Consider the following 24,755-nt stretch of genomic DNA (forward strand, 5'->3'; position numbering starts at 1 on the left):
GCAAAATTTTATCAGTTAGAGATGCCTTGAGGTATTTAGTAATTATCATGTAGGGTAGGGCCTGGCCAGGTTGTGTTTATAGGACTGAGTAGGCACAAAAGCTGAAGCCAAGCCAGGAAGGGGCTGTTCATTTGATTGGTTGATGCAGTCATGATTCATTTGAGATGACAGAACTGGGGCATATGTATGACCCAATAGATTCTATAACTAGATTCTTGAAATAACATCAAAGTAGAGTAGAGAAGGTCATCTATGATGTGTCAATCAATGGCCTGAGAATGACAAACAGTCTCTTGATGGTACTTCTCACAGAACAATCAGCTCTTGCTTGCTCTGCAGGTTTTCTATGCTAAGATTCAAATTCCTGGGACAGAGGATCTTATTAGTATAGCCACCGCCCACTCTTTGGGAAAGGAAGAACAGACACAATCCTTCGCTACTCTTGGACTATATGCAGTACAGCTGGGCATCTCTTCATAGAAACATCAAGGTGTGCTACCAGACAAATTAGGAATGAATAGATAGTGAGCAGACAGAAACAAATGATGTCTACTACAGTTTAGAATACTCAGTACGGAATTTTTGGAGAGGTAAACCCATTGCTCATTTTAATAATCTGTGTCTGTACAGTGTCATATAATCCAATCTCCTTTTTGATATATTTGCTTTAATTTAAAGTAGAAAATGGCTGACCTATGTTTGTCTTGCTTCCCAACAGAGTTAAAGACATATGCACATTAAATTGAACATACAACTTAAAATTTTTAGATAAAATTGTAGACTTGTCACAACACATATTACTGAATTTTTTGAAGGTTACTGTGGAAGTAACAATACACTGATAGCACAACATTCAGATAAATTTTGGTTTGTGTAAGTCAGTGGAATGCATGTTGTTGCACATGGTCACCCCACTGGGAATGGTTCAGTTCTAGACCTATGGCCATATAGTGTCAGAAAATGATGGAGAATATATTTCCTGGATTTTTTTTTCCCTTTGAATGGTGTTTGGAATCCAATTTGTCTGATTTGATTTGGACATAGTGGCTACATGAGAAGACAAATTAAAGACCTGTTGCACAGCCCAAAGAAAGAAGTGCTGAATCCTCTCTTAAAAAAACAAAACAAAACAAAAAAACAAACCAACAAACAAAACAAAAAACAAACAAAAAGACAAGGAAAAAAAAAAAAAAGAAACAGCCTCTATAATTTACTTTAAAGCCTCATTGGTTTGAATCTTGGGAGCAATTAACACATATTGCGTAGGGATATGTGTGGATTCACTATTATTATTAACTTGGACAATGGGAAGTAACTTCCCACTCCAACCCAAATCTTAATGAAATGCTTCAACCAGCTTTTTATAATTTGTTTCTCTAAACACATTCTACTAAATTGACTTTAGATGGGCACCTGGGTGGCTCATTTGGATAAATGGCTGCCTTCAGCTCAGGTTATGATCTCAGGGTCCTGGGATTGAGCCCCATATCATGCTCCATGCTCAGTGGAGAGTCTGCTTCTCCCTCTCCCTCTGATCTCTCTCTCAAATAACTGAATAAAATCTTAAAATAAGTAAATAAATAAATGAATAAACAAACTGACTTTAGAACTCTACTTATGTATCAGGTGATAATGCTTGAGGTTTGCACACTCATTTGTATATCCAGGATTTCCCCAAGTGTTTACTTTAGAGTAAGAGCTCCACGTGAATCTCCAACAAAAAAAGAGTTTTGTGGACTAACAGTTCAGGGGATGCATTTTCCCCCAAAATCTGCCTAAAGTTTATTTATCCAATCATGTTTGCAGACTTATTTATCATAACATGTTTCTTCCCAACACATACTGCTATGCTAGTATACTAACAATTGCTTACTAATTAACATATAACTAACTAACTAACTAACTAACTGCTATACTACTTTCTCAGAAACCAAAAATATAAACACCTAAACTATATGTTTGGTGATATGTAGATGAGTAATGTTAAAAATTGATCAAATTTTATTTACTGAAACGCTTGGAAATGTGTAAATAAAATCTTAGACACTTGGTTTACAGGCAAAAAAAAAAAAAAAAAAAAAAAAAGTAAAAAAAATGAAAATGTGAAGCAAAGACCTGAAATGGTTTTGTAGCCATGCATTTTCCCACTTAAAAGGGCAGGAGTTAGTGATAAAGAAAATGTTTCACAAGGTTATATGTAAAAATATATGACATAGAAAATTTGGAGAGAGACTTTAGCATTTCTGGAGTTCTGATCCTGGCATTCCAGGTTGGGCTTAGAAGGTCAGATTAAAACAGTGGAGAAAGGGGACTCTTGGCTGGCTCAGTTGGTTAAGCAACTGCCTTCAGCTCAGGTCATGATCCCAGAGTCCCGGATCGAGTCCCGCATCAGGCTCCTAGCTCCATAGGGAGTCTGCTTCTCCCTCTGACCTTCTTCTCTCTCATGCTCTCTTTCGCTGTCTCTCTCTCAAATAAATAAATAAAATAAATAAAATCTTTAAAAAAAATAGTGGAGAAAGGAAAGAGATAGTAGTCTAGTCCACTACCTCTGTTCATTTCATAGTAGTCCTCATCACCAGATCAAAAACCCACATCCCGATCACCTAACTACAAACAAAATTCAATTATCTGGGGACCCACAAGTATATGGAAAAATTCCAAGTCTTGAAATCCAAAGTATGTATACGTGTGGTGGAGGTTTTGAATGAGGGTATAACAGAAGCATCCTTGATGGTCACATGGATGCTTCGAGAAGTCAGTGAAGATACAAACCCAAAAGAACTGATCGAGTCATAGTACCAATTAATCAGTTCACTGGTCAGAAGAAGCAGAACATTCCAAATGGCTCTACTTTCAATGGAAAACATCTTTGGCGAGCGAAAGGAAGCAGAAATCTACAGGGAAAGGAGGAAAGATGAAAGAAAGACAGTGTGAAGAAAGGGGACAGTGGAATGAGGACAGCAGAGGAAACGGAGCTGCCAGCAATGGGCAACAATTGTTCTGGCATCAGGAAAGAGAAGGGCAAAGAATTTACTGATTGGACATTTACTGAAACTAATGCTCAGTGGGGAGTTTGACACTGAATCTTTTCCTTCATGAGCATTTACTATTATGGGCAACCTTGTTGAGTGTTTATTTTAAATTTACATATGAATTGTGGCTCTTGATGGATTATTAATTTGCCCAAATGTCCTACATAGCAAATGAATTGGCCACTCAGGCCTTGTGACCTAAGTGTCCACATTTCAAGCTACTGCACACACACCCCACCTCACTTCCAACCAAGAGGCACTAGAGCATCTGGTCTCAACATTAAATGGTTTTGCCTGATTGTGCTAGTGTAAGGCAGACCATTAGAGTTCAAGTGGGATTTGCCCAAGTGGGTATCAATGGTTCTGAAGCAGACAGTCGCTTAACATTTTGAAAGGACATCAATCAATATGATCCATAGATTTTAGGTACAAAGTGAGGAAGAATTATCTTACCTATGCTCATAAGGAAGATAACCTTCAATACAAGGTGACTTGACTCTATTTGTAAATTCAAGCAAATGTGTTCTCAGTTTTCAAATGCTTTGCATAAACAGTTTTAGGGAAAAAAAGAAAGAAAAGAAATATGAACCATTTAAGTAACCAGATGCAGGTATTTATTCAAAATGGCACGTTCTCTTTGGATGTCAAGTAAGAAAATTTATTTTCTTATTTTTTTTTTTGTCTGTGAATATTATATCTTGTAGCTCATAGACAATTTATAATAGGATTGTCCATACAAAGACACTTAAGTTTATCTTCCCACTAATGCTATTTGTGTATAGAGCTTTGGACTTTCCCCCATCTATCCACAGGATTTCTATCAATAGGATAGAGATATCCTTACAGGATAGGAAAACATACAAGGAACAAAGTTCATCTGCCATTGTGTTTTTGTTAAGGAAAACATGTTAGATGCACAAGGACCAGTATTTTTGGAGCCCAGTAATACCAAAGTCTGCTTTACCTGTGACACAGACATGTAGACAGATTGAAGGACAGAAAAGGAAGGGAGAGAGGGAGGGAGGGAGGAAAGAAGGAGAAAGAAAGAAAGAAAGAAAGAAAGAAAGAAAGAAAGAAAGAAAGAAAGAAAGAAAAGGAAAAGAAAAAAAGAGGAAAGGAGAAGAGAGTAGAGGAAAAGAACAGAAAAGAAAAAGAATAATAAAAAGAGAAAAAGGAGATAGATGGAGGGATAGAGGAAGAAAGAAAGAAAGGAGAAAGAAAGAAAAAAGAAAGAAAGAAAGAAAGAAAGAGGAAGAAGAAAGAAAGAAGAAAGAGAGAAAGAAAGAAAGAAGAAAGAGAAAGAAAGAAAGAAGGAGAGGGAAAGAGAGAAGAAAGGAAAGAGAGAGGAAGCAAAGGAAGGAAGAAAAAAAGTAATGCTAGAAGAAAAAAAGTAATGTCTGGAAGAAGAAAACATTCTTTTGAACAACTAGCATTTGTGGATTAGTGAGGGTTTGCTTAAGCAACACTGTGCTGTATGGAGCACAGTGTAGTGTGCTCCATACAGCACACTGTATGGAGTAGTGAGTGTGAGTAGAAGTAGTGAGTAGCAAGTAGTGAGTAGTGAGTGACCAGAAGTCTGAAGAGATAAGTTCTATTCTTTGCCACAGATTTCACAGCCTTTAACAAATCTCTTAACCTTATGAACTTCCTTTTCCAACTCAAAACTCTTAATCTAGAGGAAAGCAAGCTAACATGGTCTAAGCATGAGAGAATGTAGACATTTGAGAAGACCTGAAATAGTTAAAGGCATGGCCAGACTTGGGAAAGGCTTGTTGGGGCCACATGTTTTCCCAGTGTGTGACCTGCAGGCACACACCTGGGCTCGGTCAGGTTACACCTCACTCCTTCCCACCCACAGGTCAGGCCCTGGTTGATGATAGACCCAGGCCTCTCCTTAATTAAGTATACCAATCACCTAAAGCAACAAGAGGGTATTAGGGAATATTGGATGTCACTCAGTCTCTCTTTAGACTTCCTTTCCCTTTAATTATTTCAAAAGAAAAACATTAACTTTTAAAAAAAAAAAAAAAAAGGCAGAAATAACATAAGCCAAACGCCTTAAAGGAATAGTTACCTGTAAAGATGAAATGATGGTTTGGAGTTTTCACTGACTGCACTGTATTTCTCATTCTGAGAACATTAATGACCCATCACCATGTAGTTTCCTAAAATGAAAGTTTGAAAATTCTTATTTGATTTTTTTTCTTACAGTCATTTTATTGTTGTTGTTGTCCCTTAAATCTAAGGAGCCAGAATATGCTTAAAAACATTACTGATGCTTTCCTACCCAAGGAATTCTTTTCTCATAAGGGTCCCACAATCACTGATGGTTTGCAGAATTAAGCACATCAAAGAGAAAGAAAGGGGGCTTTCACTTGTCCAATGGCAAATGCAGGTAGGTGGAACAAACTCTTTCTCCAGCTAAAAAATTGATAAGACAATTAGAAATTTACAATCTATCTCATGCCAAATAGAACAGAGGCTTTGCCTTCCCCCATTTTGGACAATAAAACTGAGAAGATAAACTAATGGAATTTTTTTTAAGTTGGTCACTATGTATCTACACCTATTTCTTTTGTTCTTTCTTGTTTAATTTCATAGATGAATATTCCCTCAAAAGATTACTGAATGGTATTTACAATATCAGGTCTAGAATATCACTTAACACATTTCCTTATCTGAATTTCTTATCAACCCCTTGATAGCTCTACTGTTATTAATATCCCCAGGAGGAAACAAATACTTACAGAAGTTTTGACTTGCTGAAGCCCACACAGTGAAACCCACTCTAATCTCAAAAAGTCCATTTTCTTGCTCTTACAAAATCCACAAAAATGAAGTCGGACCTCAGTAACTTCTAGAGCAATCCACTTAGTGCTTTGCCCTTTCTAATCACCTGCTTCTAGGTGTCCAGTAACTTTATTTCCCTAGTCACTGCCAGCTCAGCACTATTTGCTAATGTATTTACCACTGAATTTTTACCACAATGTGACAGTCATTTACCATTCTCTATTCTTCCTCTCACTTCAGTGTGATAATTACCTAATCTAAGTAACTACACAAGTATCACTACATGATAACAGAGTATTTACCCAAGTCATGTTTTATATTTTTGAAGCTCAGCAGCATTCTCTTTAAACAAAAATATTAACCTATTGAATTGACTGATCATGAGAATTCAAAACACAGTGGTTTGATAATCTAGAAAAAGTAAACCAATCCCTTGAAAAACACCTTCTGCCAAAATTCACTCAAGAAGAAATCGATTATCTGAATAGACCTAAGCTTATTTTAAAAGTTAAATCAAAAATTAATAATCTTCCCAAACAGAAAACATAATGTCTAGATGGGCTCACTGGTGAATTCTACCAAATATTTAAGGAAGATATTTCACAATTCTTTATAATCTTTTCAGAGGACAGAAGAGGTAATACTTCTTGACTCATCTATGAGGTCAGTATTGTCCTAATACCAAAATCAGAAAAAGAAATTACAAGAAAACTAATGACCAATATCTCCTATAAATATAGATGCAAAAATCCTCAACAAAACCTTAACAAATTGAAATTTTTAAAAGTATAAAAGGAGTATACACCACAACCAAGTAAGATTTATCTTAGATATACAAAACTAGTTCAAATTAGAAAATCAATTTTGTAACCCATTCCCATCAACAGATTAAAAAGAAAATCACATGATCAATCAACAGATGCAGAAGGAGCATTTGACAAAATGTAACATTCATTCATGACAAAACGTTTAAGTAAAACAGAAATAAAAAGGAACATTCTCAATTTGATAATTATCTACAAAAAGAAAAAAAAATCTACAGCTAACATCTTACTTAATGGCCAAGAAACTCAAAGCTTTCTTGTATATGAAAAAATCTGCAAAACTTTAGTGAATAAAAAAAAGAAACTTAAAAATTGTGATATATTCCATGTAAGAAGATTAGATTTAGAATTTAGAATAGACTAGACTAGAATTTAGAATACCTCAACTGTGGTATTGTCAAGATTATAATTCCTCCCAAATGGATCTATAGATTCATTGTGATTCCACTTAAAATCCCAGCAAGTTATTCATGGATATTAAAAAATTGATTTTAAACTTTATATGGGGGGAGGGGGTTTGGGAGAAGGGGGTGGGATTATGGACATTGGGGAGGGTGTGCGCTTTGGTGAGTGCTGTGAGGCGTGTAAACCTGGTGATTCACAGACCTGTACCCCTGGGGACTAAAAATATATGTTTATAAAAAAATAAAAAATTTATTAAAAAAAAAAGTAAAAAAAAAAAAAACAAAAAACAAACAAACAAAAAAGAATTAATATTACGTACCTGACACACTGTAAGGCTTACTTACTAGAAAGACTTATTATAAAGCTATAGTAATGAAGAGAGAGTACTCAAGACATAAGCAGTAACCTCTTCAGCATCAGCCTCAGCAACATTTTTTTGGATATGTTTCCTCAGGTGAGGGAAACAAAAGTGAAAATGTACTAATGGGGCTACACCAAACTAAAAAGGTTTTTCATGACAAAAAAAACCATCAATGATAAAAAAAAAAAAGAAGAAGAAACCTATCAAGTAAGAGAAGATATTAGATCTGATGTTAGATCTGACAAGGAGTTAATATCCAAAATATATTAAAAAACTCAAACAATTCAACACCAAAAATACATATATTATCTGATTAACAAATAGATGGCTCAAATAGGCATTTTTCCAAGAAGACCCTTCTTGGCCAATAGATACTTGAAAAGATACTCAACATCACTAGTCATCAAGGAAATAATAAGATACCACCTTACACCGTCAGAATGACTAGTGTCAAAAATGTAAGGAATGACAAGTGCTGGTGAGGATCGGGAGAAAAGGGAAACCCAGTGTTTATTGCAGTAGTATTTATAATAGCCAAGATATGGAAGCAACCTAAGTGTCCCATGATAGATGGATGTATAAAGAAGATGTGGTATATGTGCATACAGTGGAATATTAGTCATAGAACAGGAATGAAATCTTGCCATTTGTGACAACACACATGGAACGATGAGGGATGATGCTAAGTGCAACAAGTCAGGGAAAGACAAATAGCATATGATTTCACTTATATATGAGATCTAAATAAATGCACACAGAGAACAAACTTGTGGTTGCTGGATGCATGGTAGGTGGGTGAAATGGGTGAAGGTATTCAGAGGTACAGACTTTTGGGTATAAAATAAGTCACCAGGATGAAAAGTATAGCGTGGGGAACATAGTCACTGATGTTGTAATCATGTTGTATGGTGACAGTTAATAACTACACCTACTGTGGTAATCACTGTGTAAAAATGTGGAATTGTTAAATTACTATGTTGCACACCTAAAACCAATACAATGTTGTATGTCAACTATATTTCAATACCATTTTTTAAATTGGTGATTTTGAGTCATAAAAAAGAAATCCAATAATTTACAAGGTTGCTAAGTTGTGTATATCCTCCACAAAAAGAACATATTTGAAAAAAATGAGTATGGTAATTGAGTACACAAAGCTCAGAAAATCAGAGCCTAATATCTTCTTGATATGGAAGACCCAGGTTTTCCCTGGGGTGAGTATTTTCACAGACAGGAAATGTCAATGAACCATTCACTCTACAAGAGGGGTATAGGATTTTTTGCCTCAACAATTAATATTGCAGCTTCAAATTAAGTTCACAACTTTGATTAAAGTGAACTTGATTTTACATCTTTCTTAGTCCTCATGATAAAAGTTACAATTTCAGTGAATAAGTTCTGTCTATTAAACCCTAAACTTCACTGGCGTAATTAAGACTCATTTGAAGTAGAATTAACTCGGACATGTGGTAGGAGAGGCTATAGTTAATTCCTATTTCCTGCTACTTCTTGACTTCAAATGTGTCCCTGGGATGGAGAAAGGGGGCAAGTGTTCTCCACATACTTTGTATTGTAAACACATCTTTTCCCAGATTTAGGTTTCCCTTCAAGAGTGAGCCCCTGAGCTGTTGGCCACTTCATACCTTCTCTTGGATAATTTAAGAATTATCCAACTTCAGCACTAAATGGATCCTCAGAAGCCATTTCCTTCAAGTATAGAAGCTCTCTGTGTGTCTATAGAAAACCTCTCTAGAAAGGTAATAAGAGGGCGCCTGGGTGGCTCAGTGGGTTAAGCCTCTGCCTTCGGCTCAGGTCATGATCTCAGGGTCCTGGGATCGAGTCCCGCATCGGGCTCTCTGCTCAGCGGGGAGCCTGCTTCCTCCTCTCTCTCTCTCTGCCTGCCTCTCTGCCTACTTGTGATCTCCCTCTGTCAAATAAATAAATAAAATCTTAAAAAAAAAAAAAGGTAATAAGAATATTAACATAAATTTATTTCTCTAATCGAGGAGTAGAACTCCCTCTAGGGAATTATCTAAACTTAAGGTAAAAAATCAACTTCACTTCTAAGAATGGCAGTAACATAACTGGGAAATGACTCTCCAGAGAAAGAGGAAAGGAAAATTTAATATAAGTATATTTATATGTATTATATATATTATATATTATATATAATATATGAATATAACATTTATATATATAATAAAAAATTTAAAATAAATATATATGTATTATATATCATATATAATATATATGCAGGTATATATATAATGCAAGTATATAATATATATATAATGCAGGTATATAATATATATATAATATATATGCAGGTATATATATAATGCAGGCATATAATGCAGGTATATAATATATATAATGCAGGTATATTATGCAGGTATATAATATATATATGGGCTAAAATGTATATATGGGCTAAGGGCAAGCTAAATGAAATTTCTTGTGGTCATTTTTTTAAAAATCAACAAATGATTTGTTCTTTCTTCTATAGCACAGACAAATAAATGTGAACTTCAAGGTATTGGAGCTTTGTTTTAGCATTTTTTTTAAAGTTCATACATAGTTTTCTCTCTGATTATAGCAGCATTATATGTTTACTATAGATAATTTGGAAAACATAGAGAACAGTGAAAAAGAAATAAAAAGTATCCATTATCTTTGATTCCACTCAATTACATGGCAGTAATATTTTGAATTTTTCTTTCATCTTCCTATATGTGTTTATGGATATGCATTGATTTTATAGAATTAAGGGCATAGGACACTGGGACATATTGTGCCACATACATTACCTGCTTTTTTCACTGAAAGTAATTTCATACATAATTCTCAATATCATTTCATATCATGTTATACAACAATAAAAATACAGGTCACCTAATTCCTGTTACATAGAGAGTAGCAACATTTCACATCCACTAGGGAATGTTGAATTCACTAAACATTGTTAATGGAAACTTTTGACAGGGTTGGGGGTAGAGTCAATATCTCCCTTGCATTATATACCAAAATAAATCACTGGCAATTAAGGTTAAAGGTAAAAAATGAAATGCACAAATTTTGTAAACATGCAGCAAAGCACAGAACAAAAGACTGTTACGTTACAACTTAAGGAATTTCTACTTAACAAAATATAAAATCTTAATCCAATTAGGAAAAATATTTGCAACATTTACAATAGCTAATACATGTAAATATTTAATACATAAATATAAGTGACACATAAAAATACTTATAAATTAGAGAAAGATGAATAAAGAAAAATTCAAAAATCACATTGAGCCAGATTTGAGGAAGGAAATTACAAAATATTCAACTTTGTTAGCAATCAAAGAAGTACCTCTCACATGCCATTTTCTGTTCTTTATTGATTTTCTTTTCATTAAAACAAAAAAAATCAGCTGATATTATATATATATTAATAGTATTATTTATATTGTATATTTTTCTGCCAATGCATTATGAACATTTGTGTTACGTTCTTGGTTATGGTTATACATGCCCAGTAACTGGCTCATGTTATATCCATGTAGCAGTTATCTCAAACTTGCAGTGGTACAGAGCAATAAGAATTTATTTTTTGTTCATGGCTTTCTGAGTCAGCTAGGATGGTTTGGCTGTGGTATCCTTACCTGACTTGAGAACCATCCTTTTCCTGGGACAGGCCAGGTGGGCCATTTGCCTCTTCTTTTTTTTTTTTTTTTTTTAAGATTTTATTTATTTATTTGACAGAGAGAAATCACAAGCAGGCAGAGAGGCAGGCAGAGAGGCAGGCAGAGAGAGAGGAAGGGAAGCAGGCTCCCTGCTGAGCAGAGGGCCCAATGTGGGGCTCAATCCCAGGACCTGAGATCATGACCTGAGCCGAAGGCAGCGCCCAACCCACTGAGCCACCCAGGCGCCCCCATTTGCCTCTTCTGAGGATGGTATAATTAAAAGGAAGCAAAACCAGCCCCCAAATTCCATTTCAATTCTTTCTTGCCTCATATCTTCTAACCTCACATTAACCAAAGGAAGTCACACTGCGAAGTCCAAAGCCAAAGGAAGGGAAGTGTAGTCTACCCTTTGGGAGAGTGTATTGCAAAGGCATATACCAGACTAGGGGTGTAGGTGGGCTGAAGAATGGAGGACAATAATCCTCCCCAGAATTGTATGTGTGTGTGTGTGTGTATTTATATATATATATATATGTATATATATATATATATATATATATATTTATGTTTATATATAAATATAAAACATTTATATGTGTAATATATGTATTTATATATAACATAAAACAAAATGGAGATATCACATTCATCTATCAATTATCAATATGCTTGATTACAATCGACAATATTAATAAGAATATGGAAAAGTGAGACACATATTCTTTGGCCATGAAATTAACATTATAGATATAACCCAAGATGCACTCAAATATTTATTTTACATGGGTATTCATTACAGTATTATTTACATTAGAGAAAATTTGAAATCAAGCTACTCTTACCTTGAGATAACTGTTTCTTTTCTTCCTATATTTAATTTTACCGACAAAGCTAACATTTCTCATTATTACAGGTAATGGCTTGCAACAGTGGCCAAAGAAAGAGAAACGCATTTTCCCTATTAAATCTTCTATAACTATTTGAGTTCATTAAAATAATCACTTATTGAGTATCTACCAAATTTTAGGAATTAGTTAGTCATATTCCTCCTGCCCATGAGTTGCTCAGATAAACAGCAGAGGGCTTTGGAGAGAATGTGAATGGATTTTTAAAAACCCCAATGATATATAAATGTTCACACTGCATCTTAAAATACCCAGATGGAAGACAACGAACTCAACTGGAAGAATCGGTGTTGATCCCATAAGGAGGAAAAGTAAAAATTTAGGCTTTGGATCTAAGTCTGATAAGAATGGTAAACGTTGAGAAACCCAGGTGGCTCAGTGGGTTAAGCCTCTGCCTTTGGCTCAGGTCATGATCCCAGGGTTCTGGGATCGAGCCCCACATTGGGCTCTCTGCTCAACAGGGAGCCTGCTTCCCCCTCCCTCTCTGCCTGCCTCTCTGCCTACTTGTGATCTCTGTCTGTCAAATAAATAAAATCTAAAAAAATAATAATAATAATAAATAAGAGAAATCTTACCAGGAGTTCATCAGTATCAGTACCTCTGAAAATTCTCAAATTACTTTAGCATTTGTGTCTATGGCTCTTGATTGATGTCTCTACCCAGCTTCTACAGAGAGAAGTGGTGCCTTTTTCTCGGTCCAAAACCTCAAGAAAAAAATGGAACACTGGCTTTGATAAGCAATCCAAAAGGGAACAGTGATAGATTTCAGGCTACCTGATAAGCTATGGAAAGCCTACTTTTTGTGGTGCTTATTCTGACTTCTGATTTTAGGTCCCAGTTTTAGTTTCTATTCTACAATCCCAAATAAAGCTTTCCAGGAGGGAGAGGGAAGAGCTGGGAAGGTTTATTCACTTACTAAGGGTGGTTGGAAAAGAAACTAATTGTAATTTAATAGTCTTCCTTTGCTGCATAATATCCAAAATGTAAACTCAAGGAAAACATTGTCTCACAGAGGCCACTATTACAGGCAGAAGGCTGTCAAGTAGGTGTCATGGCAAAAGGCCCCGGGAGACTTGTATGCCTTGTATTTATTTTGGTCATCCACATATTAATTTGTTTACGAAATATTGCAGCAGATATTAGACAGCTTGACTCCTTAGTTTCTTTTATATGGTTTAGGAGCATAAACAAATTGCTAGCACCAGAGAAACATTGACAGGGAGAGTGGTAAGCCATCTTCCAATCAAAGCCCACCCGTGCCCTTGCTTAATTGGTTAGAGACATGGCATCCGACACATAGAAATCTGCCCTTCAGCCTCAGTCACGAAGGACTCAAAAGACCAGGTCAGGAATTGAGTGCATCAGAAATTGTTCTTCTGCCCTAAACGTATAAACAAATGAAGACTCACTGAAACCAAACAACCCACCATTTCTTTTGATCACTTTTGAGTAAAAAGGAGCTCCGCGGAGGGGGGGGCAGGCTGGGACCCCTGATTTGAACAGCATCAGCAAAAAGCAACTCATCTTTATCTGGAATTAACTACAAATTCAATTAGAATAAAAACCTTCGCCCACCTCGTGGAAAGGATTTTACACAAAGAAAACCAGATGTTTCAACAACATTGAGAGTGCTTTGCCTAGCGGCCCAAGGAATTTTCCATCTTGTAAGCCCAATCGCTGGTGAAAGTTACACAGATCCAGGGTCCTTAACTCTCAAAACGGCTTCCATTTCCTGGGCTCCTTTAATTAGATTTACTTCTTTAACCAACTAAGATTGGGTTGAAAGAATGGTGGGGAGGAGGGGTAGGACTCTAATGAACTTGGTGGGCAAGTTTAGAGAAGGTGGAACTGTAAGAGGCGAAGGTCTCTTTGGGAGTTATTTCACAGATAAACCTTTTCCTATTGATTGTGAGCTTCTTCTGTTGGGGAAAAAAAATAGTAATAACATTAATCACTAGAGATTGGGGTAAGATCATACCTTAGTTCTATTTTCAGCTTTGAACAGATTATAGGACAATGGAGCATAAATGGGAAATGGAAGAGATTTAGAACAGACACAGATGTTATGTGACATTTTTTTTCTGCATTAGGGTAATACATGTGGGGGACAGTCAGTGCGGAAAGGTTGTGAAAGAAGAGACACAGGGGGATCGCTCACACCACACATAGGAATGAGCACACTAGCACCAAAGGGGCTCCTGAAGGCTTAAGTGACCTCCGCTTGGTTTATGGATTTGTATTTTTTTATTTTGTATTTTGTATTTTTTATATTTCCAATATGTATTTGTATTTTTTTAAATCTGTCTTAATTTGTATTGAACCAGAATAGAGAGTGAGCCTGGGTGTCAAAGCTAAGTTTTTACAAAAGAGACACAGTGAATTATTAGGGCTAATATATATGTGACCACTCTTTCATAGCTCTGTTTGTCACTACATTAGACAAAACAAGCCCAAGTGGGGTTCAGTTTCCACTTCTTCCCATAGTGTGGTGTTAAATGTGTCCTATCTTTGTTCAGACTTTTCACATTATGATTACAAGAGTTTCCTAACAGCTATTTCTAGTCCTTTTAGCCCTATTGTAGAGTAATTCATCCCCCAAATATAGTAATAATGAGTTCCCTAAAGGTGAGGAGAGCCTCTTGTATAAAATGATTAAGGTTGGGGTGCCTGGGTGGCTCAGTCGGTTAAGTGCTTCCTCCTCTGTTCCCATGCTCCCTTCAGGCCTTCGACTCAGGTCATGATCTCACGATCCTGAGATCAAGCCTCATACCAGGCACCCTGCTCAGTGGAGAGTCTGCTTCTCCCACTGCAACTCCCCCTGCTTGTGCTTTCTCTCTCTCTCTCTTTCTGACAAATAAATAAATAAAATCATAAAAAAATAATGGTTAAGGTTCCCCATCTTCTTAAGGAAAACTATACTAGCTCCTTACTTTTTACAAAGTCTCCTCTGATTTTCTGGATCATTTCCTGTTTCCTGTTGCCACTCTCAATCCACTTTCTTGAAGGTGTTATGCCCTTTGAACTCACCATTGCCATTCTATCTGTATTCAAGCTTACTGACTTCATGCCTCCTATGTACCTGGGTACTGGTATAGGCACCGGGAACAGACTGATACACAAAAGAGGCAAAATCTCTGACACCCTAGGCTGATCTTCTAGAAGGGGAAGACAGACGATAAGCACACGAGCCAGTAAGTATGTATGTGTGTTTCAAAGAACACCAGGAAGAAAACCAAAGATGCTGAAGAGCAGAAGAGGGTGCTTAGTTCCGGTGTCAAGGAAGGTCTGTCCACAAAGCTAATGACATGACCTGAGGAGGAATAAAATGGCATATGGTCCATAAGGCATATGGTCAAGTGTGAGCTCTACCTTGTACATGGAGCCCATAGGATATCCCATCACTATAAATAACATTCCTAGTTTCCAGAATGCTAGGTCCACTTCAATGTATTGGTTCCACCAAATTTGACCAGAACATTCCTTCATTCCACACCATGGGAGCTGGTTACATGTTTGGCCCCTGAGGCATCTGAATATGCCACTTTCTCTAGGTCCCCTGAAGACTCCATGTGAAGTGCTTCCTCCTCTGTTCCCATGCTCCCTTCAGGCCCCTTTTGTCACATACCATTTCCCCATTCTCCTTCTCAGGTGTGGCTCTTCAGAATACATTTGACTCATCTTCCTATCCCCAGGGTTTATCACAGGCCCTTACAATTAGCAGATGTTAGGTCATTGTTGAATGAGTGATGAAATGAATTAATGAATGAACACACAAGGAAATAAAAAAATTTTAGTAATGTAGTCTAAGGGCAGAAACCCAGAAACAGGAAACTCTACGCACAATGTGGAGGATTCATCCCTTTGTTAATTAAATACTCCAGAAGGATCCTAAGTTAACACTGCTGTATGTTCTCAGTAGATCATTAATGTTTTCTCAACTGTAAAAGGGTGATCATAAATGAAATGTAGAAAGGATCACCCAGATACCCACTAACTCTTTTGTCTTCCTTCAGTCTACAGGTACAGTATTATGGGGGAGAGGGTGATTTCCGGAAGGGGAAAAGGACCGACCCCCTGGGATTAACTCTCTAATGCAGGGGCAGAAATGCAAAGCAGGGAGGCCATGGGCTGTTGGTAGCTAATCCTGTCTGGCTAGGTGCAACAAGAAAGAGAAAAGGGGCGAGGGGCAACATGGAAACTTCGGTTTGGTGTGCTTAAGGAAAGCAGAGGGAGACAATCCCTGGAGTTGCAGCATGTTGAAGAAATCAGAGATAAGACTTAGTGCAGACTCTAGACTTGGAAACTCTTGAATGCCTGAGACAGATATAACAAAAGATCAGGAATTTCTTCTTAGTGGTGCTGCTTTAAATGTCACAGACTCTGTCACAAAGCTAAAGTAGCCATGCTTTGAAAGTTTCACATAAGAGGCTACCATAGAGATACAAAGTAAGGAACACATTTAACTTAGCTCACAGCAGGGTGTACTGTTTGTGTCCAACAAACCAACAAACGCTAGTTCTTTTTCTTGTGGTACTTGAAGAGTTGGAAACACTTTTAAAATTGTTATTATGTTGTCATTTTATCCTGACTACAGCTAGTGAAACAAATAGGCAGGTATCATCACTCCTATATACCTGAAGGGAAGTAGGCTCAGAGTGACTGAACACGCTTGTCCTGGGCTGTGGAAGATTCAAGCGTCATAGTCGGTTTTTTTTGTTTTGTTTTTGTTTTTGTTTTTGTTTTAAACTCTAAGTACAGAGTAATTGAACTGTCGATTATAAGTCGTGCAGGACTTTTTTAAATTAATTTTTTTACTTGAAGATAATCTTGTATTTACATGCAATTATAGGAAATAATACACAGTGACACTTTACCCAGCTTCCCCCAATGGTAGTATCTTGCAAAATAATAGTACAATGCAACAAGCAGGATATTTATCTTGCTTTTATTTATTTATTTACTTATATTTATTTTGGCTTGGGGAGCGGTGGAGGGAGGGGAAGAGAGAAAATCTTAAGCTGGCTCTACGCCCAGTGCAGAGCCTGACATAGGGCTCTATCTCAAGACCTGAAATCACGAGTCAGATGCTTAACTGACTGAGCCACCCAGGGGCTCCAACAAACAAGATATTGATGTTGGTACAGTCAAGATACAGAACATTTCTACCATCATTATATTTGCCCTTTTTTAGCCACACCTACTTCCCTCTATCCTTTCTTCCTCCTCAACACCTGCTCTGATCTCCATTTCTGTAATTTTGTCATTTCAGTAATGTTCTATAAACAGAATTAAACAGTATGTAACATTTTGAGATTGACTTTTGCCACTCACTGTAGCTTTCTGAGATTTATACAGGCTATTGTCACATGTAGTAACAATTGGTTCCTATTTATTATTATGCATGTACCATAGTCTCTCTAACCATTTGCCTGTTGAAGGACAGCTGAATTGTATCCAGTTGCTGGTTATGGAACATAAAGATGTTATAAGCACTCGTGTGCAAGTTTCTGTGTGAACATACATTTTTATTTATCTTCTATAAATGCCCAGGAGTACAACTGCTAGATCATAAGGTAGTTGAATATTAATGTTTTTAAGAAAATGTCAAACTGTTTTCCAGAGTTGTTTTACCATTTTACTTTCCCGTAAGCACTATATGAACATCCCAGTTTCCTTGCATGCTTGTCAAGATTTGGTATTTTCACCATTGTTCATTTTAGCCATTTAGAAGTGCAGAATGTGGTTATATCTCACTGTGATTTTAATTTATATCTGTCTAATGGCTAATGATGGAAAACATCATTTCTTGGGCTAAGTTTTAACTGTTGAGTTTTGATGGTTCTTTATATATTCTAGACACCAATCATTTGTTGGATATGCGCTTTGCAAATTTTTTTCCCAGTGTGTAGCTTCTCTTTTAATCCTCTTAATAGGTTGTTTCTGGCAATTATTTTTCTCATCACTGTTTTACTCTGTCCCACAATTTGTTGAGGTTTGTTTTATGGCCAGAATATGATCTATCTTAGTACATGCCCTGTGAGCACTTGGAAAGAACATGCATTATGCTGTTGTTACATGAAGGGTTCTATACATGTCAATTGGGTCCTTTTGGTTGATAGTATTTTTCTATACTCTGAGTGATTTCTTGCCCAGGTATTCTATTAATCATCAAGAAATGGAAGAAACTCTCCTATTATAATTGTGAATTTACCTATTTATCTTCCAAGTTTTATCAGTTGATGCTTCATATATATTTTTTAACTCTGTCATTTGGTGAATATTAATTTAGGATTCCAAGTCTACCTTATATACTGACCCTTTTACCACGACATAGCCTAATGTTTATATGATATATCTTTTTTCTCCCTTTTACTTTAACGTGTCTATATCCTTATATTTAAAGGGAGTTTCTTGTACACAGCATATAGTTGGATTATGTTTTTTTAATCTATCCTACGAATCTCTGATTTTAATTGGTATATTTAGACTTTTTACATTAATGTAAGCAGAGACCTTTTAGAGCTAAAGTTTGACATCAATTCATTTTTTTTTTTGCTTTCTGGGTTTTTTTCTCTTGTTTTATTTATTCTGCTTTCCTCTGTTATTGACATTTTTGTAATCATGTTTTTATTTATTATGCATTTTTGAGTGTATCTATTTGAATAACCTTTTCTGTGGTTGCCCTACATATTATATTTTATATACATACTTTATCACAATCTACCCTTATAGTCTTTTTACCCATGTGAGTGAAGTGCAGAAGACTGACCTCTAAGTCATCATTTATTAAAACAGTTGTCTTGAATAATTCTTCTATACATATTTAGAACCAAATAAGACAGTTATAGTTTTTGCTTCAACTCTCAAACATAACTTAGAAAAATCAATAGGAGAAGAAAAACCAATTGTATTTATCCATATTTTGCTCACTGTATTTTTCTTCATTTGTCATGATCTCAAATTTCTTTTTTTATCATTTCCTCAATGCTTAGAGAATTTTTCCAGCCATTCTTTTAGGGTACATCCACTGGTGACATATCTTTTTAGTTTTCTTTTAAATGAGACTATCTTGAGATATTTCATTGAATATGGGACTTGAGGTTGACAGTTTTTTCCTTGAAAAATGTTGTGCCATTTTCTCATGACCTCTGTGATTTCTGATTTGAAATCCAGTCATTTGAATTATTTTTGCTCCTATAAATAAAGCGTTTTTTTTCCCACTATCTTTTGAGGTTGCATTTGTTTTCACTCTCGTTTTGTCTTTAGTTGTCAGAAATTTTACTATGCTGTGTCTTGTTAAGGTTTTCTTTGAGTTTATCCTTTTTAGATTTTATTCAGCTTCTTAAATCTGTAAGTTTATGTTTTTAGGGAGTTTTCAGCCATTATTTCTTAGAGGACATTTTTAGGCCTACCCTCTTCTTTCCTTCCAGGATTCTGGTAAGGCAAATAAATATTAGAGCTTTTGTAATTGTCCCACCGGTCCTTAAGGTTCTGTTCATTTTTCTTCTTAATCTATGTTCTCTTGGCTGTTCATTTTAGGCAGTTTACACAGTGCAATCCCACTGTCTGCTCCATTCAGTGGTTGAGCCCATACATGAGTTGGTTGTTTTTTGTTTTTGTTTTTGTTTTAATTTTGATTTTGTATATTTTTTTCAGCTCGAAAATTTTCCATTCGGTTCATTTTTATATCTTTTAATTTCTTCTGTGACTTCCTATTTCTTTGTTGAAGCTCAATATATTTTTCATTAGTTTCAAGAATGTTTGTAATTGTTCACTGGAGCATTTTTATAATAGCTACTTTAAAATCTTTGTTAGATAATTCTAACATCTGTGTTATTTTGATGTTAGCATATAGTTATTGTTTTTTTCTTCATTCAATTTGGGTTCTTCCTTGTTCTTGGTGTGATGAGTGATTTTTGATTGAATCCTGAACATTTGGGTAGCATGTTATGAGACTCTGGATCTTATTTAAACCTTCTCTTTTAACTGGCTTCCTCTGACACCATTCTGGTAGAAAAAGGGTGATGTGCTCCCTCATTACTGCCAGATGGGGGTAGAAATTCAGCTTTCCCATTTGGCTTCTGTTGACATCTGAGAGGGAGAATGTTCCTCATTACTGTTGGGTGGGGGTGGCTGTTGCAGCTCCCCACTAGACCTCCAATGATATTTCCCTATACTGGGTGGGGAGGAGTGCCTTATTACTCCACCAGCACCACGGGATGGGGGGGGGCTCTTTACTGTGGCAGGGATGAAAATCCTAGCTCCCTACTTAGCTTTGTTTGACATTACCCAGTTACTTTTTGTGGTGTTTGCTCTAATAGAGTGGTTATTATCCAAATGTTTTATGTCTTGCTAGGTTGCCCTTTTCCTGGTCCTTTGGCTAGAGAAAACAGGCTTTTGTTGGGTCATCTTGTCAGTGCCTATTACTATTTTTGAGTTGTTGGCATTTTTAACTCCAGGCCTAATATATATGAGGAAAAACAAAAACTGAAAACTAACCATCGTGTCATTTCTTGGGTCCTGAGATCCCTGGCTGTCTGCCTTCCTCTAGTCACCTTCTTATATTTGTTTTATACATAATTTCCAGAGTTTTCTCTGTACATAGCAGGAAGAAAAAAAGGAAGAAAAAAAAAAGTGGGTGTACTCCACATTTCATGGAATTTTGTAAAAGAACTCAGGGTAAAAGAGAACAGAAGTAGTAATCATAATACTATTTAATGAGAAGACAATCTGATTATTGTATTGCTACCATTTATCCTTAGGAGAAAATTCTTTTTCCATACTGACACAGAAGCTTAATCAGCATTTTCATTTTTTTCAATTAATATATTAGTTATGGCAAATCTAACAATTTACCAAATCCTAAAGAAGTAGTTCTGAGTCTTGTTTTTGCACTAAGGTAATTATTGCCCTGACACCTAGTGAAGCTATAGAGTGAATCTGGAAGATGGTGGATCAGCAATTTTTATTTTCTTCTTATTTTTAACCTTTATTTGATTTTTAACCTTTAATTTCCCCCTTCACATAACTGCATAACAGCACTTAGTTCAGAAGCTGTTAACACTAATTTACATCTTCCTGGACCTACGAACTTCAAAAAGGGAGCTTATTCCAAGTACCAAAATAATACCATAAGTGAAGGGATCTAAGAACGCATCTGATCATTATCCCAACCACAAAATTCACTCTATTTTGTTGTTGCTGGTACTTATTTTTTCACAGACTTAATGTAATGCTTCTTCCCAATGCAAAATGGCAAAAGGATCTAATGTAAATTTAATACAGAATGTTTTAACATGTGGCAGGACAACGCAATGATGGTGAAAAGGTCAGTTAACCAATGGGTTGGTTTGTCACGATGGCACGAACGAATTATTTTAAATGATTCTCACACTAAATTTTCCAGATGTTTTGGCCATGGGCCAAGATAATTAATATTGCTAATCCACTGGCTGGAATTAAGTTGGCAAGCTAATTCACAGCATTAGAAATCGGAACTCTGGGTTGGGTTGTTGGTAAGCCATGTGCATTATGTTTAAATGTAACGTGATTGTCTCATCGCTGACCCAGACCAAAAATTTGCTGAGGTACTTGAGATGATTATTCATTTTTCAGCCTCAGAAAGTAAATCTAAGAAGAGGAGATGTCATGTTTTCGTTTAATTTTTATTCCCAGGAGACATCTCTTTATATTCATGACAAGTTTTAGGTTTGACGCTTCTGTCCCTTAAAGATTTTCAGTGAGAAAGTTTAAAAGATAGACATTTATTTTCAGTGGAGGAAGAAAAAATACGTATGTCTATATAATACATATATTTTTTTCTCAAAAAATTAAAAATAGATTCACAGACTTTGCCGAGGCATTGAAAAGATTCAAATCGTCAACTACCGACAAGTTACCCAATTTATTGATATGTGTGTTGTTCTTGCTTCTAAACATAGTGGTGCTGCTTGAAATGCTCACATTATGCACTTACTTTAGGTGACCCTACCCTATAAGATGAATAGATGACACTGTGTATGCTTTCTGAGTTTGTTTTAAGCTAGAAAATGTGCACCCCACGCCCACCTACGTGGCACACAGAAAAAGTGGAGACATCAGGATCAAGCAACTAAATTGGGATGAAAAAAAAACTTGCCTTTGGACACAGTGTGGCACACCACCGCCCCAGATTTTATACAGTCTCATTTCCCCTTGCACAGACCCACTGACAAGAGGGTATTACAATTTTTGCTGACATCAGTGACCTGGCATCGCTGATTTATTCCCTGCTTGGGTTTACAGAGGAATAAACCGGTAATTAATTATATATCAGAACATGAGAATCGACCCGGCAATAATGCACAGGCTAAGAACGCTCTATTTACATATGTAGGTTATTTAAAATATGTCTTGTTAAATAAATATTTAAAATACCTCCTTATTTAGCTTATAAACTGTTTGGACTGAGACTGCAATGTGGTTCGTTGCAGAATGTTCGAAAAGAGTGCAGGAGTTGCCGTAGATTCTCACCTCTGCCTGACCTGCAGAATCTCCTGCCCGTGCCTGCCAGGGAATACAGCAAGTCTCCTTCAGGAAAACAACAACATCCACTCTCTATCTTGCCCCTGAAATATATAATATTGGTAGAAAGATGAGCCTTGAAAAATCATAAAACTTACCTTTCTCTTGAGAGCAGGTATGGAGAACAGAGATCTAGACATAAATTAAGCACCATCCACAGGACCGCCTCAGAGACAGGAGGGAAACACACACAGGAAGGAATGGAAACAGATGATTTTAGAACCCAATATTCTCCTGACTGTGGGTCATCTTCCCTGTGCAAGTTGCTTTTTTAAGGAGAGAACAATAAAAGAGAGCACGAGAGTTTCCCCCATCTGGCAAATCAGGACAGAGTCACCATTTCACAACCACCGGAGTAATAAACACACACGTGTGACAAGGCCAACAGTGTGGGAAGACAGACCCTTTGCACCTTGCGGGAGGACCGTGATCAGGATGGCGGGGGGGATGGGGAGGAGGGGGGAGGTCACCCTACAATTTGGTTTGGGGGCTCGAAAAGTCAGCTTTCTTCCTGCAGGATCTCTCTTGTGTACCTGAAAGTGCCTGGTTTTCTGCAGAGCACGTCAGTCCCCGGCCGGAGGGAATCGCAAACAGATCAACGCCGGGCCCACCAGGGGGCGCAGTTCACCAGCACAAAACAGCCCTTCCCCAAAGGAAGCGGCTGAAGGCGCCTCTTCCTCTCCGTTTACACCGCTGACAACGACCCTGATTTTTATCGGTTCTACTAGATGTGGCACTCACATACCTAATCCTGATTTCATATTACCTAATCTCATGCTGGGGTGGGAGGGGGGATCCGTGCGGCGCAGTCATGGACGCGTGTGCGTGCGGCAGATTGTGCAGTGGGACTTGAAAATTACTCCTTGTGATTTATAGAAATGCTTTGGTTTAATTTTATTTATGAAATTAAATGAAATAATTCCGTCCCTGCTTCCACACTAGCTTTCTTCTTCTTCTTTCTTCTTCTTCTTCTTCTTTCTTCTTTCTTCTTCTTCTTCTTCTTTTTTCGTGGCCAAAACAGATAGATGTATCAAGCTACTTATTCTATATTCTATCTCCAGGATAGAATTAGGAACCTCATCTTTCAACGGTGGTGTGTGCATGTGTGTTTGTGAGAGAAAGAGAGGGGAAGACAGACGGACTCCCACAGGTCTTGAAGCCAGGCATCTACCACAGTTTGCGGATACCGCCACTCCTTTCTTCAGCCAGCCCTTTGGCCGGAGCCCTGTGGCTGGGAAGGAAAACAGCTGTCAGAGCAAAGGCCAGTGTTGATGATAAGCCCTTTGTGTGCAAGCTCAGGCTTCACCACCAGCCTGTCCAAACAAGACAGCTGTGGAACTTAGTGACCTGTGTATGGATAGGAAACCCCGAGCCTGCTGAGAAAAAAAGACAACCTGGAGGGCTTTCTAGTAGACGGTGATGGGCTTTGCAAATGACTTCAGAATCCGTGGAAGGAGTTGCCCCAGGGGAACCAAGTTTTACTTTTCCTAAGCGTCTGTTGCTTGGGTTCTGTACCCTAAACCTTCCAGGCACTTCAGTTTCTACCCCTGCCCCTTAAGAGGTAAGCTCTGGGTCAACAGGGTTGGTATCACTTGGGAACTTGTTAGAAACGCAGAACCCCAAGCCTCATCCCAGACCCCCTGAGTCAGAGTCTGCCTTTAAGGAAACCCCTTGGTGTTTGGAGTGAGCATGGATAGTTGAAACTCTACTCACAGAGACCCCTGTCTTTGGATTGCTCTGCTCTTATTAGAATGGTAATAAGATTCATAGATGCATCCTTCTAAGTAGGAGACCTTGGTGTAAAGATTTTTACACTTGCCCCTGTTCTAAGCCACCAACCCTGGAGGTGGCAAGAAAAAAGACAATTCCGTGTTTAAGGTAAAAATCAACAAAACAATATCCTTTGGCTTCCAATCTTAGCTCTGGCACTTAGAGCTCTTACTTTCCTCATCATACCTCAGAGGTATTAACTCCACCGTAACTCCACCGTGAAGGGTGAACAGACACCCAACACTTGGAAGATCTTTCCCTTCTGAACTGAGTTTCCAATCTATGAATGTTACACAGTGATTTGGTTACTAAGTTTTTCCCTTCTTACTACTCTTGTTTTCCTTTTCTGCTGGTTTTATGCTTGATTTATGACTTCTGAATAATACCCAGGGAAAAAAACAGTGAATCTCAAGTGAACCTACGTATTTACTCAGCTT

At 37.1% G+C, this 24,755-nt stretch overlaps 1 long non-coding RNA gene across 2 annotated transcripts in view; it reads right to left on the reverse strand.

The window, feature by feature from the left end:
• LOC131835664 (uncharacterized) overlaps window positions 1–23,220 on the reverse strand; it is a 40,031-nt gene extending 16,811 nt beyond the window's left edge. The window contains exons 1-4 of one of the 2 annotated variants that reach the window (XR_009355309.1): window positions 23,082–23,220; window positions 22,498–22,592; window positions 12,561–12,689; window positions 5,107–5,197 (exon numbers count right to left, since the gene is read on the reverse strand). This is a non-coding gene — a long non-coding RNA (uncharacterized LOC131835664). Of the gene's footprint in view, window positions 1–5,106; window positions 5,198–12,560; window positions 12,690–22,497; window positions 22,593–22,646; window positions 22,907–23,081 lie in introns of those variants that run through there. The other variant, XR_009355308.1, reaches the window with a different exon arrangement.
• Between the last annotated feature and the right edge of the window lie 1,535 nt (window positions 23,221–24,755).

Source organism: Mustela lutreola, chromosome 7, assembly GCF_030435805.1.
Source record: "Mustela lutreola isolate mMusLut2 chromosome 7, mMusLut2.pri, whole genome shotgun sequence".
In the NCBI taxonomy this organism is placed as follows: Eukaryota; Metazoa; Chordata; class Mammalia; order Carnivora; family Mustelidae; genus Mustela; species Mustela lutreola.